The sequence below is a fragment of the Ursus americanus genome, chromosome 4 (assembly GCF_024610735.1).
Source record: "Ursus americanus isolate L20-20 chromosome 4, mUrsAme1.1.p, whole genome shotgun sequence".
NCBI lineage: Eukaryota > Metazoa > Chordata > Mammalia > Carnivora > Ursidae > Ursus > Ursus americanus.
This window is the reverse complement of record NC_142130.1, coordinates 56,788,115-56,805,081: the sequence shown is the minus strand read 5'-3', so window position 1 is coordinate 56,805,081 and position 16,967 is coordinate 56,788,115. Positions and strand designations below refer to the sequence as shown.

Sequence of the window (16,967 nt, the reverse complement as noted above, 5' to 3'; positions counted from 1 at the left end):
CATTTTGACCACTACAGTTGACAATCCACTAGCTTCTCTTAGTCATGCTTGTCTAAACACAAGCCCTCCACTGTGAATACTGATCACTTTTATTGCCTGACTGCATTCCAAAATGTCTTATTTGTGCTGGTGCAGGAATTCACACAAACTGGGGTAAATGCTATTCTCTCATGGTTCCTCTCTGAACTAACACTTGAAAATGTTTAGTGCTTATTTTCACATAGAGAGTTAAATACTGATGAAGGTGTCTACTGTAAGGATGTTGACTCATGCATTCAATGACCATGAGTTACCCATGTGTTCCCTAGGCTAGACACGACTTTGAAATGAAGACAAAACCCCTGTGAGAGTATGAGAGAAGTGATGTTAATAGAAGAGTGTAAAACGGTGCATTAGAGAGTGAAAAGAAATTACACTTAAAAGGAGGATATTATCCAGGTAAAATGGAAGCTAATATTTAAGAACTCACTCTATGACAAGCCTTGTGCTAAGAGCCATCCATGTATTATCACAAATTAGGGGCTTAAAAAGCACACAAATTATTTTTCTGTCAGAAGTCCAAAATCAGTATCACTGGGTTGAAGTCAGGATGTTGACAGGACTGATTCATTCTGGGAACTTACCTGTTTCCTTGACTTCCAGCTTCTAAAGGTGACCTGTATTCCTCGGCTTGTGTCCCCTTCTCCATCTTCAAAGCCAGCAGCATAGTATCTTCAGATAGCTCTCTGACCCTCTCAGCTCTGTTTTCATCATCCCATCTCCTTCCCTGATTGGCCCTCCTGCCTCCCTCTTCTAAAGAGCCTCTGTGATTATGTTGGCCCCACCCGGCTAACCCAGAATAATCACATCTAAGATCACTAAATACATCTACAAGGTCCCTTTTGCTGTATAAGGTAACTGTTCTCAGATTCTGTGGATTAGAAAGTAGGGAGCCATATTCAACCAACTAATTAAGGGATGAAGATGGGAAAAATGGGTTTTAATGCTGTTGATTGAATCGCACCCCCCCCCAAATTCATATGTTGAAGCCGTAACTCCTGATGTGACTGTATTTGAAAACAGGTCTTCTGGTTTTAATGAAGGATAAGTGAGGTGGTAAGTGTGGAGTCCTAATCTGATAGCTCTGGTGGCTTTAGAGGAAGAGGCAGAGAGATAGCTCTCTGTTTGAACTCATCAAGGAATGCCGATGTACAGACACAGAGCAAAGATGGCCGTCTGTAAGCCAGGAAGAGAGCTACAACCAGGAACTGAATCGGGTGGTACCATGCTCTTGGACTTGCTCAAGCCGACTAATACAGAGGATGATGATAAGGTGGCCCCTGGGAAACTTCCAGGTGATTATACAAGTGTCAGAGAGAAATCTGAGCTACAAGTTTAGGTTTGGAACTTCACAGCCAAGAGACAGTACTTGGAGGTGGTGAAAGACATTACCCCTGGTAGATAGTGTATATACTGAAAAGAAGATATAGATGAGTAAAGAACCATTTGTTTCTGGTAACATTGTATCCAGTGCAAAGTACTCAGCAGCCTCACTGTGGGCGGAGGGACTGGCAGATGGTTGAATTGGTCATTTGTAGGGGGGCAGGGCAGTGGCCAAAGGGCAAAGGGAAATGCCAGGTACCTTTACTTCCCATAACTCTGCAAAACATATAGTTAATATTTTAAAGATAAGGAAACAGAGACTTGATTCCAGATAAGGAAACAATGACTTGAAGACATTGGGTAACTTTCTCTGGGTCACAGAGATTTTTTAATTAGATTTTATTTCTAACGTCATTCTTTTTTTTTTTTAAGATTTTTTTTAATTTATTCATTTGAGAAACAGAGAGCAAGTGAGAGAACAAGCAGAGAGGAGGGGCAGAGGGAAAAGGAGAAGCAGATTCCCTGCAGAGCAGGGAGCCCTGTGCAGGGCTCAATCCCAGGACCCTGGGATCATGACTGGAGCCAAAGGCAGACGCTTAACTGACTGAGTCACCCGGGTACCCCAACGTCATTCTTATGATGCCAAAATGGAGAATCAATTTTTATCATTGTGCTGCGGAGTTTTGGAATGCCATTTTTTTTTTTTTTTTTTTTTTTTTTTTTTTAGTCCAAAGAGGAACTCTTTAAATATATATCCCTTTAGGCAAGAAATGAGGTGGTTTGAGAGACCATCTGGTAGAGACTAATACAATGGATTAAAAAGGTGCTCTGGGGTAGAGGTATCAGTGAGTTTGAAAAGTCAAAATATTGTGAGTAAGAGTATTCAGTAGGTAAGCAATATACTGGACTTATGATGTCAGAATTAGAGCAAATTTTAATCTCCTTGAGGACAGTGTTGCATTTGGGAGCATGTTTCAGAGGAAAAGAATAAAAAGTAGGAGGTAGAGACTTCCAGTTATGCAATGAATACGTCACAGGAATAAAAGGTACACAGCATAGAGAATATAGTCAATGGTATTGTGATAGTGCTGTATGGTGACAGATGGTAGCTACACTTGTGGTGAGCATAGAATAACACATAGACTTGTTGAATCACTGTTGTACATCTGAAACTGATGTCACATTGTGTGTCAAGTATACCTCAATTAAAAAGAATTAAATTAAATTAATAATAAATAATCTTGTGCCTGAATCACGCAGTTAAATCCTCAACACCTCCTTGGTGATGCACACATAAACTTCAAGCATATGGCAGATTCATTCATTCAACAAATTATTAAGTGCCTCTTTGATGCCAGGAATCTTGCTCGGTGCTGATGTATAAAGATCAAAAAGTTATAGTCTGTGTCCATTCATCTGTTGATGGACATCTGGGCTCTTTCCATAGTTTGGCTGTTGTGGACATTGCTTCTATAAACATTGAGGTGCAGGTGCCCCTTCGGATCACTACATTTATATCTTTGGGATAAAGAAGATGTGGTATATATATATATAATGGAATACTACTCAGCTGTCAAAAAAATGAAATCTTGCCATTCACTCAGCAACATGAGTAGAACTAGAGGGTATTAGACTCAGCGAAATAAGTCAATCAGAGAAAGACAGTTATCATATGATCTCATTCATATGTGGAATTTAAGAAACAAAACAGAGGATCATAGGGGAAGAGAGGAGAAAAAATAAAACAAGATGAAATCAGATAGGGAGATAAACCATAAGAGACTCTTTATCATAGGAAACAAACAGGGTTGCTGGAGGGGAGGGGGGTTGGCGGATGGGGTAACTGGGTGATGGACATTAAGGAGGGCATGTGATGTAATGAGCACTGGGTATTATGTAAGACTGATGAATCACTGACCTCTACCTCTGAAACTAATAATACATTATATGTTAATTAATTGAATTTAAATAAAAAAAATAAAATGGGGGGAAGAAGGGCAGTCTTGTAGTAGTACTAAACACTTAACCTGTGGGATCTGACATTATCTCCATGTTGATAGTGTCCGAATTGAGTTGAATTGTAGGGCACCCAGCTGGTACAGAATTGCTTGGTGGTGTGGGAAAAGCTCCACACCTTGGAATTTGGAGCAGAAGTAGATCATAATTTTGGGCACTCCTGCCCTATTTCAGATGCATCATGATGCTACAAAAAGCATATTGTCATGTAAATAATATTTGTTTTTAATACTAGTTTTTAGCGTGATATTCCTAGCGATGTTTAAACGTTTTCTCCTGAACCCAATCATTGCAATTAATACTATCATTTTAATATATCATGTAAATTTTAAACACAAAATAAAAATTTTAAAAGATGAGATATAAAAACATAAAAAAAGATATGGTCTCTGCTATTAGGATGTTTAAAGTTAGTGAGGAAAAACATGAGTTAATAGTTGAAACCATGAGGTACTAGCACTAGAATCATAGTTGGTCCAGGATACAGAGAAGCATGAAGCAGGGAGCAGTCAACTCAGCCTTTTGAAGGTATGTTTATCGAACAAGCAACTTCAAATTCTTTCTTAATGAATCAGTCAAATAATATTTTATTGTCCGGTTATTGCCAGCCTCTTGACTCACTCCCATGTGTCCTAATAAGAAAGGCAGAATTTTATTAAAAAGCAAGCCCTGTAATACAATGAAAGACCCCCTTTGCCTCAAGTAAATAAAGACAAATTTTTATCAAATACAGGGCTTTGTTTGACAGCAATAGATGTGTTTGCTAGTAGACAGCGTATGTGCATAAACATCAAATAATGTTTGGAAAGTGCATTGAGAAGCAGCACTGCAGGCATGCCTGTGATCAGAGAGTCTGGCCACTCCTGACAACTGACTGGGCTGTGAAATTGGAGGCTGATTGTGAACAAAAGGACATGTCAGCTAGGAAGTTAGTGTAGAGAAACACTTCAGTGCACAAACAAAGCATTAAAATACAATGTAGCTCTCCAAATATTGGGGCAGGGGGCAGAGATGAGTGCGCTGAAGTCATGAGTCAACTTTTCAGGCATCTGGAATGATTACATTCTTCATGCTTCTGGATTACTGGCTTGCATCCACTTCTTATATTCAAATCAGAAAAAAATTGAAGAAATTATGTCATTAAAAAAATTAAAAAAGAAAAACTTGCCCAGAAAGGAAAAGAGGCTGTCTAATATTTGGAATGTGGTTTGGGAAAAAATGGATAATATAAGATAATGTGTTACTTAATTCATTCACTGAAAAATCCTTACCCACTGTTTGATGAGGAAGTTAAAAAATTCCTTCTTGGGTGTTAAAGAAATCCTGTTTCCTGACCTAGACTTTAAGAGCCTCGCCACGAAGGATACTTAGAATAACATATTTAACATATCTTCTGTGGATCCAGCATAATTTGAAAATATTCTGTGGTTACATGGAACCTTTTTAGGACTCAAAAAGATTTGCGAGTATTTACACATTAATCTTTATCTCTCAAAAAGTAGCTAGGTGGTAGGTATTTAAACCACCTCTCTCAATGATACTAAAGCAGGAAAAAAATAATGTGACTTCCTCTGACACCACAAAACAAATTGGTGAAGGTGGGCATAGAAGCCGTAATTTCTAAGAACCTGTCCTCTCCCATGTCTTAATCAGTTCTTCCTACTGACAAGTCTGGTTAAACATGAGAAATCTTGCATCGTGTTGAATCTTTCTGTGAAGTTGAATCAGAAGCATTCAATATCAAATATTTCAACTGGTGTGAAATTACAAATTTTCTAAAAATTGTTGTTCTCTTTCACACGTAGAAGGTGTGCTATGTATCGGGAAGAAATCCAATAGAATAGTCACAAGTCCTTGAATACAATTGGGTAGGTGACCCTTATGATAACATTAATAATAATGGAATTTAACTTAAGACCTCAAGAGACTAATACAACCCTCTAGAACTAAATTAAAAATTGGCTATATGTTTTTCCTTCATGCCTCTTCTTTTTTAGCACTTTCTTTATATGACACTTAAAAATATTCTTCCCTTTGCCTTCACACTCAGGAAGGAAAGTGGATTGTGCACAGTGAAGTTTTTAAAAAAACTGAATACAGAAGATATTGAGGTATCTCTATACTGTACACAATGAAAAGAAAGAAAGGAGACATACGTATAATTTAAAAAAAAAAAAAGTTACTATATTGGAAAATCCCTGTCTTCTAAGATATCCCAACTTGGGTCTAGCGTTTTTTCCCCCCTCATGTATTCATTTTGTTCATTCAACAAGTATTAAAGAGTTGTTTATTATGTCCTAGGTACTGTGGATACAATAAAAGATAGAGATGTCAAGGCCCATGCTTTCCTGACTTAGATTATAGTTGACCTGGTCAAGGGGAGATTTTTGAAATGTAGCAATACGTACCAAATATATAATATTGTTAAAAATGAATTTCAGAGAAATTACAAATAGTCAAAAGTGCTTTACAGTAAGTATGTTATGCTAATACTCTCAAGCCAAAGATCCCAGGAACACACTATACTTGAAAAAGTTGGGTTTATTGTTCATTTCCACAAGGGAAAACAGCATGTGGAACTGTAGTGTGTGTCAGTAAGGAAATGTTAGATGAAACCTATTACAGAATTTGGGCTTTGATTGGGTGATGTGGGCAATCTAGGAAGCAGGAGTTTGCTCTGAGATGCTGTCAGAAAGCAGCAACAATTGTGTAATTGAGTATGTGTTTTAGGTTTTTTATATTAAGTATTTTTTATTCTATTTATTTTTATTGACGCATAGTTGACACACAATGTTACATTAGTTTCAGTTGTACAACATAGTGATTCAACAACCTTATACATTATGCTATATTCACAAGTGTAACTACCACCTGTCACCATGCAACACTATTCCAGTACCATTGACTATATTCCCTGTGCTGTACCTTTCATCCCCATGACTTATTCATTCCATACTGGAAGCCTGAACCTCCCACTCCCCTTCACCCCTTTTTGCCCATCTCCCCACCCACTCCTCTTTGGCAGTCACCAGTTCTCTGTATTTATAGGTCTGTTTCTGCTTCTTTACTTTATTCATTTTGATTTTTATAGTCTTCATATAGATGAAATGATGTGGTATTTGTCTGTCTGACTTATTTCACTTAGCATAGTATCCTCTAGGTTCATCCATGTTATTGCAAATGGCAAAATCTCATTCTTTTATTAGCTGAGTAATACTCTGTTGTGTATATATACCATGTTGCCTTTATGCATTTGTCTATCAGTGGGCACTTAGGTCGCTTCCATATCTTGACTCTTATGAATAATGCTGCAATGAAAATGGGAGTGTAGATATATCTTCAATATCCTTTTTTCATTTTTTAGGGGGTAAATACTCAGTAGTAGAATTCCTGAATTGTATGGTATTTCTTTTTTTTTTTAAATTTTGGGGAGCCTCCATACTGATTTCCATAGTGGCTGCACTATGTTACCCTGTTGATGAGATAGGGATTCTTACCCAAGGGCCATGGGATGCCAAACACACAACACCTTACATTAGACAAATGAGATTGGAGGATATTTATTAATTATATGTACTCACAGACCAGGGGGGAAGAGGATACAACACAGGGCCGGATAGAGGTTACCCTCGGGAACCTAGCAAACAACCAGGGGGCTGTAAAAGGCAAGCTTTGTAGCAGGATATAGAATGAGGTGCCCCCTGGTTCCCTTAGGAGGATGTGATTGGCTTGTTTGAATCATTACACAGACTGGCAGGAAAGTGAAACCTGCTACGCATTTGATAAAGAGGGATGTTTGGCTGGAGGACCTGATGTATGGGAGCAGAGTGGGAGGGAGAGCCTTTGGGAAGGCTATTTGAACCTTTCCCAATTTCTCCCAGATATTAAAGCAGCACATAATATTGGGCCTTAATTTTAGGACTTACACTACAGTATCTTAATGAATTTTATCTACATGGAGGGGAGACCAGAACAAGGATAAGGTTATAATTGGTAAAAAAGCAACAGTTACTCATTTTAGCCAAGAGATGAGGGAATATTTAGCATTTTGGCATATGACCTTGCCTTTGTCTGTGCTTAGGCAAAATTATGCAGTGACCTTGCTCTGTCGCATTTTATCATGGTCCCAGGGTGACCTTGTCAAGTCTGGTATACTGTGTGATAGGAGAATAACATTGTCCAGCTCTGAGAGTGAGGCCAGGTTCTGATGTAGGGCTGTTAATTTTTTCTTTCTCATTTGGGAAGGAACTGATAGTAGTGGGGGATTAAATTAGATGGATTGATCAGAGAAAGTTTTCTGAAGGAGGGACTTCAAATCTTGGCCTTCACTGCTAATAAGAAGCCATCCACATAAAGAAGGACTGAGAAGGATGGAGACAAGGGAGGAAGGGAGACAATTTTTGAAGAGCGTTCCTGTCAGAGGGAAATAGCAAATGTGAAGAACGAAATACCTCATTAGACCTGAGAGATATGTTCTAAAAAGCCATTGGGACTGTGGTTCTTTGCTTCCATGACTCTCAAGGGGTTGGCGGTAGGGGAGAACCAGAACTTCGGAACATGGGGAAGAACATTTTGGAAAGCCTCCAGGGGACTGAGAGGTGATAATCATCCAAGATGGGTGGTTCCTCACTACCTCCACCATTCTCCCACAGTTTTAACTTGGTTATGTAGAATCTATATGGAAAAGCCAATACTAATTATTATTATAGTCTAATAACAAAATGTTAATGATAATAAATACTGCAGACAACAAAGAATAGTGGTTATAAGCATGGACCCTGGAACCAGACTTCCTGGGTTCAAATTACAGTTTTGCCATTTTCTAGCTATGTCTCCATAGACAAGTTACTTAGCTTAGGTATCTCAGCTTCTTCAACTGTAAAATGGGGATAATAATGGTACCCACCCCAAAGGTTTGTTGTCAATGTTAAAATATATATTTAGTTTTTAGACCCAACTCATGGTAAGCACTGTATAAGGGCTATCTATGTAATATTGATGGTGACAATGATTGGTAAAGAAAAAAATCTGTAGTTAACAACATTTTTCTATAGTCACGAGTTAATGATGGACTAACCAGGATATATAAATGTCCACACATCTTATTGAGGAATGATTTAGCTTATTTGTGGTCATGTATAGGGCCTCCACTCTTGCTGCAAGGTCTTTGGCAATATCTGAAACTATGCATTTAATTTAAAATATTTTTTCCTCTCTGTCTGATATGTCTGATACAACCAGCCCTACCACAGATAAGGGTTTTAATACATTCTGTGACTGAATTTTTTGGACTTTGCCTAAAGAATGCACTAGGAGTCTCAGATCTTTAATTGAGGCAACCATATTTAGTGTCACTGAAATAAGTGTGATAACAGCTTGATCGTGCAAAGTTTGACATGAAGAAAACTCCTGCCTGGTGATAATAGGATACATGAATTTCAGACAACAGAAAACCAAAGAAAATTACCACTCTACCTGCCTTGATCAAATAACAACAGAGTTTTCTGTTTGTTTCACTGTATCCAAAAGTTTACTTGGATTACTCTGAAATGTTAACAGAAAATCACTTGGATTATGGGCTTGTGGCAGGTGAGGAGTTTTAAAATATTGCTAAGTTTTTATATTTACTAGCAGACTTATTAAGGCAAAAGAAAAGAAAAAGAAAAAAAGAAATATCTGTTTTGTTCTAGATACTCATATGATAAACCACAGTGATCTGAGAAGGAATTTCAAGCATCTTAGTAGGCCTGGGTGTATCAGAAATTAACTTAAATGTATGTACATACCTTTTCTCTCAAGGTTCAGAGCCCCAGTAGAAAAATGTGGAACATCTCTATCAATTGCCTTTTTTTATGTCTGAGGGAAAATCTTTTGAAAAATAAAAGAAACATTACAAACAAAACTGGAAAACTGTGGCTTCTTTTTCCTGTGAGCATAAGAACATTTAACCCCCAACAGGTTGAGAATATCATTAAGTAAAAAAGATTTTTCTTGTTTTGATGTCAAATTAAACAAGATTTGTAAAAGTCCAATTTCATATGCACTGAACTTAGGGACTCCATTGTAGTCTGTGTTTTCTGTTTGCTTATTTGTTGGTTTAACATATATAGAGTAACCCTCTTGTTAGACTGTTTTCTATTTCTTTTTTTTTTAATTTTATTTTAATGTTTTTTTTTTTATTATATTATGTTAGTCACCATACAGTACCTCCCTGGTTTCTGATGTAAAGTTTGATGATTCATTAGTTGCGTATAACACCCAGTGCACCATGCAATACGTGCCCTCCTCACTACCCATCACCAGTCTATCCCATTCCCCCACCCTCCTCCCCTCTGAAGCCCTCAGTTTGTTTCTCAGAGTCCATAGTCTCTCATGCTTCATTCCCCTTCTGATCACCCCCCTTTCTTTATCCCTTTCTTCCCCGACCGATCTTCCTAGTTCTTATGTTCCATAGATGAGAGAAATCATATGATAATTGTCTTTCTCTGCTTGACTTATTTCACTTAGCATTATCTCCTCCAGTGCCGTCCATGTTGCAGCAAATGTTGAGAATTCGTTCTTTCTGATAGCTGAGTAATATTTCATTGTATATATGGACCACAACTTCTTAATCCAGTCATCTGTTGAAGGGCATCTTGGTTCCTTCCACGATTTAGCTATTGTGGACAATGATGCTATGAACATTGGGGTGCATATGGCCCTTTCTTCACTACGTCTGTATCTTTGGGGTAAATACCCAGTAGTGCAATGATAGGGTAGCTCAATTTTTAACTTTTTAAGGGACCTCCACACTGTTTTCCAGAGTGGCTGTACCAACTTGCATTCCCACCAACAATGTAGGAGGGATCCCCCTTCTCCACATCCTCTCCAGCAATTGTTGTTTCTTGCCTTGTCAATTTTTGCCATTCTAACTGGCATAAGTTATCTTAGTGTGGTTTTGATTTGAATTTCCCTGATGGCTAATGATTTCGAACATTTTTCATGTGTCTGTTGGCCATTTGTATGTCATCATTGGAAAACTGTCTGTTCATATCTTCTGCCCATTTTATGATTTATTTGTTTCTCGTGTATTGAGTTTGAGAAGTTCTTTGTAGATCTTGGATACCAGTCTTTTATCTGTAGCATCATTTGCAAATATATTCTCCCATTCCGTGGGCTGCCTCTTAGTTTTTTTGACTGTTTCCTTGGCTGTACAGAAGCTTTTTATCTTGATGAAGTCCCACAGGTTCATTTTATCTTTTGTTTCTCTTGCCTTTGGAGATGTGTCATGAAAAAGGTTGCTTTGGCCGATGTCGTAGAGGTTGCTGCCTATGTTCTCTGCTAGGATTTTGATGTATTCCTGTCTCACATCGAGGTCTTTCATCCATTTGGAGTTTATCTTGTGTATGGTGTGAGAGAGTGGTCAAGTTTCATTCTTTTGCATGTAGCTGTCCAATTTTCCCAGCACCATTTATTGAAGAGACTGTCTTTTTCCCACCGGATGTTTTTTCCTGCTTTATCAAAGATTAGTTGCCCAAAGAGCCGAGGGTCCATTTCTGGGTTTTCTATTCTGTTCCATTGGTCTATGTGTCTGTTTTTGTGCCAGTACCATGCTGTCTTTGTGATCACAGCTTTGTAGTACAGCTCGAAATCCGGCATTGTGATGTCCCCAGCTTTGTTTTTCCTTTTCAACAGTTCCTTGGCAATTCGGGGCCTTTTCTGGTTCCATACAAATTTAAGGACTATTTGTTCCAGTTCTTTGAAAAATGTCATCGGTATTTTGATCGGGATAGCATTGAAAGTGTATATTGCTCTGGGTAGCATAGACATTTTAACTATGTTAATTCTTCCTATCCATGAGCATGGAATATTTTTCCATCTTTTTGTGTCTTCCTCAATGTCTTTCAAGAGTGATTTATAGTTTCTAGAATATAGACCCTTTACGTCTCTGATTAAGTTGATTGCAAGGTAACGTATGGTTTTTGGTGCTATTGTAAATGGGATGGATTCCCTAATTTCTCTTTCTTCAGTCTCATTATTCATGTATACAAATGCAACTGATTTCTGAGCATTGATTTTGTATCCCGCCACATTACTGAATTGCTCTATAACTTCTAATAGTTTGGGAGTGGATTCTTTTGGGTTTTCCATATAGAGTATCATGTCATCTGCGAAGAGAGACATTTTGACTTCTTCTTTGCTGATATGGATACCTTTGATCACTTTTTGTTGTCTGATTGCTGTTGCAAGGACTTCTAGTACTATGTTGAATAATAGTGGCGAGAGTGGGCATCCTTGTCATGTTTCTGATCTTAAGGGAAAGGCTTCCAGCTTTTCCCCATTGAGAATGATATTTGCTATAGGCTTTTCATAGATGGTTTTTATGAGATTGAGGAATGTACCCTCTATCCCTACACTCTGAAGGGTTTTAATCAGGAAAGGATGCTTTATTTTGTCAAATGCTTTTTCTGCATCTATTTAAAGAATCATATGATTTTTGAATTTTTCTTTCTGGATAAAATCTAAGACACTGATAGATTTGCGAATGTTGAACCACCCTTGCATCCCAGGGATGAATCCCACTTGGTCATGATGGATAATCCTTTTAATGTACTGTTGGATTCTATTAGCAAGTATCTTGTTGAGGATTTTGGCGTCCATATTCATTAGGGAAATCGGTCTGTAATTCTCCTTTTTGAGGGGGTCTTTGCCTGGTTTGGGGATCAAGGTAATATTGGCCTCATAGAATGAGTTTGGTAGCTTTCCTTCTGTTTCTATTTTTTGAAATAGCTTTAGGAGAATAGGTATTATTTCTTCTTTGAATGTTTGGTAGAATTCCCCAGGAAAACCGTCCAGGCCTGGAGTTTTGTTTTTTGGAGGCTTGTTTATCACTGACTCAATCTCTTCATAATTAATTGGCCTGTTTAAAAAATCAATTTCTTCCTGTTTCAATCTTGGTAGTTTATAGGTTTCCAGGAAGGATTCCATCTCTTCCAGATTGCTTAGTTTATTGGCATATAGCTGTTGATAAAAGTTTCTAATAATCCTTCCAATTTCATTGGTGCTGGTTGTGACCTCTCCTTTTTCATTCATAATTTTATTAATTTGGGTCCTTTCTCTATTCTTTTGGATAAGTCTTGCCAGTGGTCTGTCAATTTTATTGATTGAACCAGCTTCTAGTTCTGTTGATCAGTTTTATTGATTGAACCAGCTACTAGTTCTGTCGATCTGGTCTACTGTACTCCTGATTTCCAATTCATTGATTTCTGCTCTAATCTTGGTGAACTGCTTCCTCGTGCATGGATTAGGCCTGTCCCTCTGTTGCTACTCCATCTTCTTGAGGTGAGAATATAAAAACTGCATTTTAGATTTTTCTATTCTTTTGAGTGAGGCTTGGATAGCTATGTATTTCCCCCTTAGGACTGCCTTTGCAGTATCCCATAGGTTTTGGACTGTTGTGTTTTCATTCTCGTTGGTCTCCATAAATTGTTTAAATTGATTTTTGATTTCCTCATTTATCCAATCATTCCTGAGCAGGATGGTTCTTTGTCTCCAAGTGTTTGAGTTTCTTCCAAATTTTTCCTTGTGGTTGAGTTCCAATTTCAGAGCGTTGTGGTCTGAGAATATGCAGGGAATAATTTCAGTCTTTTGGTATCGGTTGAGACCTGTTTTGTGACCCAGAACATGGTCTATTCTTGAGAATGTTCCATGGGCATTAGAATAGAATGAGTATTCTTTGGTTCTGGGGTGTAGTGTTCTATATATATCTATGAGGTCCAACTCATCGAGTATGGCATTCAAAGCTCTTGTTTCTTTGCTGATTTCTTGCTTAGGTGATCTGTCTATTGCTGATAGTGGAGTGTTGAGGTCCCCTACTATTAACATATTTTTATCTATATGTCTCTTTATTGTGGTTAAAAGTTGGCTTGTGTATCTTGCTGCTCCCCTGTTGGGGGCATATATATTTATAATTGTCATATCCACTTGTTGGATACATCCTTTAAGAATAATATAGTGCCCTTCTGTGTCTCTAATTATAGTCTTTAGTTTAAAATCCAATCTGTCTGATATGAGAATTGCTACCCCAGCTTTCTTTTGAGGTCCATTGGCGTGAAAGATGGTATTCCATCCCTTTACTTTCAGTCTGAATGTATCTTTAGGTTCAGAATGAGTCTCTTGTAGACAGCAAATGGATGGGTCATGTCTTTTTATCCAATCTGCAACCCTGTGTCATTTTATGGGAACATTTAAGGCATTTACATTGAGACTCATTATTGAGAGATATGATTTTAATGATGCCATGTTGCCAGTAAAGTCTTTGTTTGTATTGGTTGTGACTTTCTGTTCTGTATCACTCTTGGGGCCTTTTTACTTTTATAGAACCCCCCTTAATATCTCCTGTAGGGCTGGTTTCATGGTTACGAAATTGGTCAATGACTGGCAATTCTGGAAGGTCTTTCTTTCTCCATCAATTCTGAATGACAGCCTTGCGGGATAAAGGGTCCTTGGCTGCATGTTTTTCTCTGAAAGAGCTTTAAAAATGCCCCCCCAACCCTTTCTCTCATTCCAGGTCTGTGTAGACAGGTCTGACGTAATTCTGATACCTTTGCCTTGGCACATGAGAAATTTCTTTGCCTTGGCCACTTTCAATATTATATCCTTGGATCTAATATTTGCGAATTGCACTGTGATGTGACGTGGTGTAGGTTTGCCGTGGTTGAGCTGGGGAGGGGGTCCTCTCTGCCTCTTGGACACGAATGTTTGTTTCCCTTGCTAGATTAGGGAAGTTTTCAGCTACAATTTGTTCAAATATCTCTTCTAGACCTCTGTTTTTCTCCACCCCCTCGGGGATGCCGATGATTCTGACATTGGATCGTTTCATTGAGTCAGTAATCTCCCGTAACCTACATTCCTGAGCGTGGATTTTTTTGAGTCCAGATTCTATTCTAGCTATGTCTTCTACTAACCCATCTCCAATTCGCTGATACGTTCTTCTGCCTCATTCACCCTGGCCGTCAGAGCCTCTAGTTTTGACTGCATTTGGCTCATAGAATTTTTAATTTCTGCCAGATTCACTCTCATTTCCGCCCTTAGAGATTCTATATTCTCATTATCATTTTCGTTAATACTTTTTTCAAGTCTACACATCATCTTGACCATTGTTACTCTGAATTCCATTTCTGATAATTTGGTTATATCCATATCCATTAGTTCTGTGGCAGAGGCCACAGACTCATTGTCTTTTCTTTGCTTGGGGGGATTTCTCCTTCTCGTCATTCTGATGAGGAGAGGTTGCGGGGTTGTCCAGAGCCCAAATTATTGACCGGGACCCAGGCTGTGCGCCCTTGTTTTATAGGGATCTGAGGGATGTGGGCTTCTTGATTTTTCAGCCTGCCTTCTGGGGGAGGGGCCTGCGGCACTGATACCCAGGCAACCCTGTTTGGGTAGAGTGTCCGTGTCCGCTGCAAGGGGGGATGGGGATGGGCACACTGTGAGCCGGTATTTCAGGCTTTTGTTCTCTGGCGGCTTTCCCTGGCAGTTTGCTGTGCCTCTTCTGAGAGTCAGAGCAGCAGTGGCTGAATCTCAGCCTCTGTCTCAGAACAGAGGGATCGCGGACCATTCTCCACTGATGTTCTGGCCTCTTTAACTCTGATTCTGTTGGTGCTGCTCAACCCTGCAGCATCCCGGGATGTGCGCCCCACACCTGGCGTCCCAGCCATCACTTTCTGGGGCAGCGCATCTCTGTCCTTTGTGTTTCTAACACCGCCAGCCTCCAGCCCCCCCCCCCCCCCCCCCCCCGCACACTCCCGGAGCTACCGGTCTCAGTCTGGTTCCAGTGATCGCTTCGGAGCTCTGTTTCAGTCTGGTCTCGCGCGTTCCCCAGCTCACGGTCTCAGTCCGCTCTCTTGCGGGTGCCGGGTCCGTGAGTCCGCCCGCTCCCTCGTGCAGGTGGCTACCCCTTCCCGGCGCCCGAACGCTGCGGCTCCCTCCCCCTTCCATTTATCTTCCGATATCTGTGTGCGGATTCATGGCTCCCCACTTCATACCTCAATACTCAGCGCTGGAGATGTTCATTTGTAGAGATCCAGATGTATCTTCCTGCTTCTCAGGCTGATTCCGTGGATGTTCAGGCTGATCTTGTACCTATCCAACTTGACTGAGGGACCGGCTGAAAAAGGGGTCCCCTACTCCTCCGCCATCTTAACTCCCCTCTGCTTTTGGACACATTTGCACATAATTTAAGAAGCAGCATTTTGGCTTGTTTCCTTCCTAGGTTGTTTTTGTTTTTGTTTTTTAGCATTCTTAAACAATATCTTAGCATTCACACCAAGAAGTAGTTAACATTGATATATAGTCAACATTAAGTTGACTATAATGAATTGGTTCAAAGAAAATACAGATAATTGAAATCTGTGGTACTGCAAAAATTTAATTTGGTCCTCTACACTTAAATTTACATTGCATTGAACTATTAGCCAGACCTGCTAGCTAATAAACGAATTGAGGATAGTTTAATTTTCATTTCTTTGATCCTTCCAAAGATTCATATAACTCATTTCTTTGACTCTTCCAAAGATTCATATATCTTAAAGCACATGAATAGCACTTTACAGTTGATAAAGACTTTTTCTTTTATCATCATTTTGATCTTCCCAATATCCTTATGAGGAAGGGACATTATAGAATTATGGAAGATTTTATTATTATCTTCACTTTCCAGATTAATAAATTGGTGATCAAGTATCATGCTCTTAAGTGAATGCAGGTAATTGGCCTCAGGAAAGTTAAGTCTGGAATTTTAAGCTTTATTGAACTTACTGCATTGCACTGAGAAAACTTCCAACCTTCTTTCCCACAATAATCCCTCTAGTGATCCTTGTGTCTTTATGGCTTCTAAACTTTGAACCTTTGTCTTCACTTTTCTCACTCCCTGTCTGGAATGTCACTGCTTTTCTTGAATATCCAAACTACACCCATCGCTCAAGGTTCAGCAGAAGTTTTACCTGCTCCAAGAAGTCTTCTGATCCCAGTGTTCTTACTTAATGAATACAGTGTTTGCAAAGATTGGTTCTTATGTTCTTAAGGGTTTTATTTATGTTCAGCTAAATTCTTCTACTTGACTATAAGCTCCTAAGAACAGAGACCAATTCTTATACTTCTTTGAAAGTCACAGCACTCTATTACTGGATATATGTGTAGTAAATTCATCATAAATATTTGGCTATTATTCCTTACTGCCCAGTGAAGCCATTGCTGAGCCATACGTCATCTTACTATATCTGTATTCCAGCCATAACTTGTAATTTAGTTTGTATAATCACCTATTACAGTTGAGTTCAGTGTAGTCATTTCAATATGTTCATATGCCAATTGACCCGAGCATTGACTTCTGATGGTAGTGAAGCTCAGGCATATGGCCTACAGGGTCAAATCCACTACACATGCCTGATGGATTCACTGAATAGAGAGACATTTGGCCCATTTATCAGTATTAAGAACAGGAACAGGAAATGTTATGCAGTGATTGCTTTTCTATAGAATTACATTAGCATCACCCATTCTGCTAGTCATAATTTCTCTGCAGATCAGGGAGATCTATCAATGGTAGT

The 16,967-nt window shown here is 39.0% G+C and overlaps 1 protein-coding gene across 3 annotated transcripts in view; it reads left to right on the top strand.

Annotated features, from left to right (window-relative positions):
• Positions 1-16,967, top strand: part of EPHA6 (EPH receptor A6) — an 814,184-nt gene that overhangs the window by 609,956 nt on the left and 187,261 nt on the right. The window lies entirely within an intron of this gene.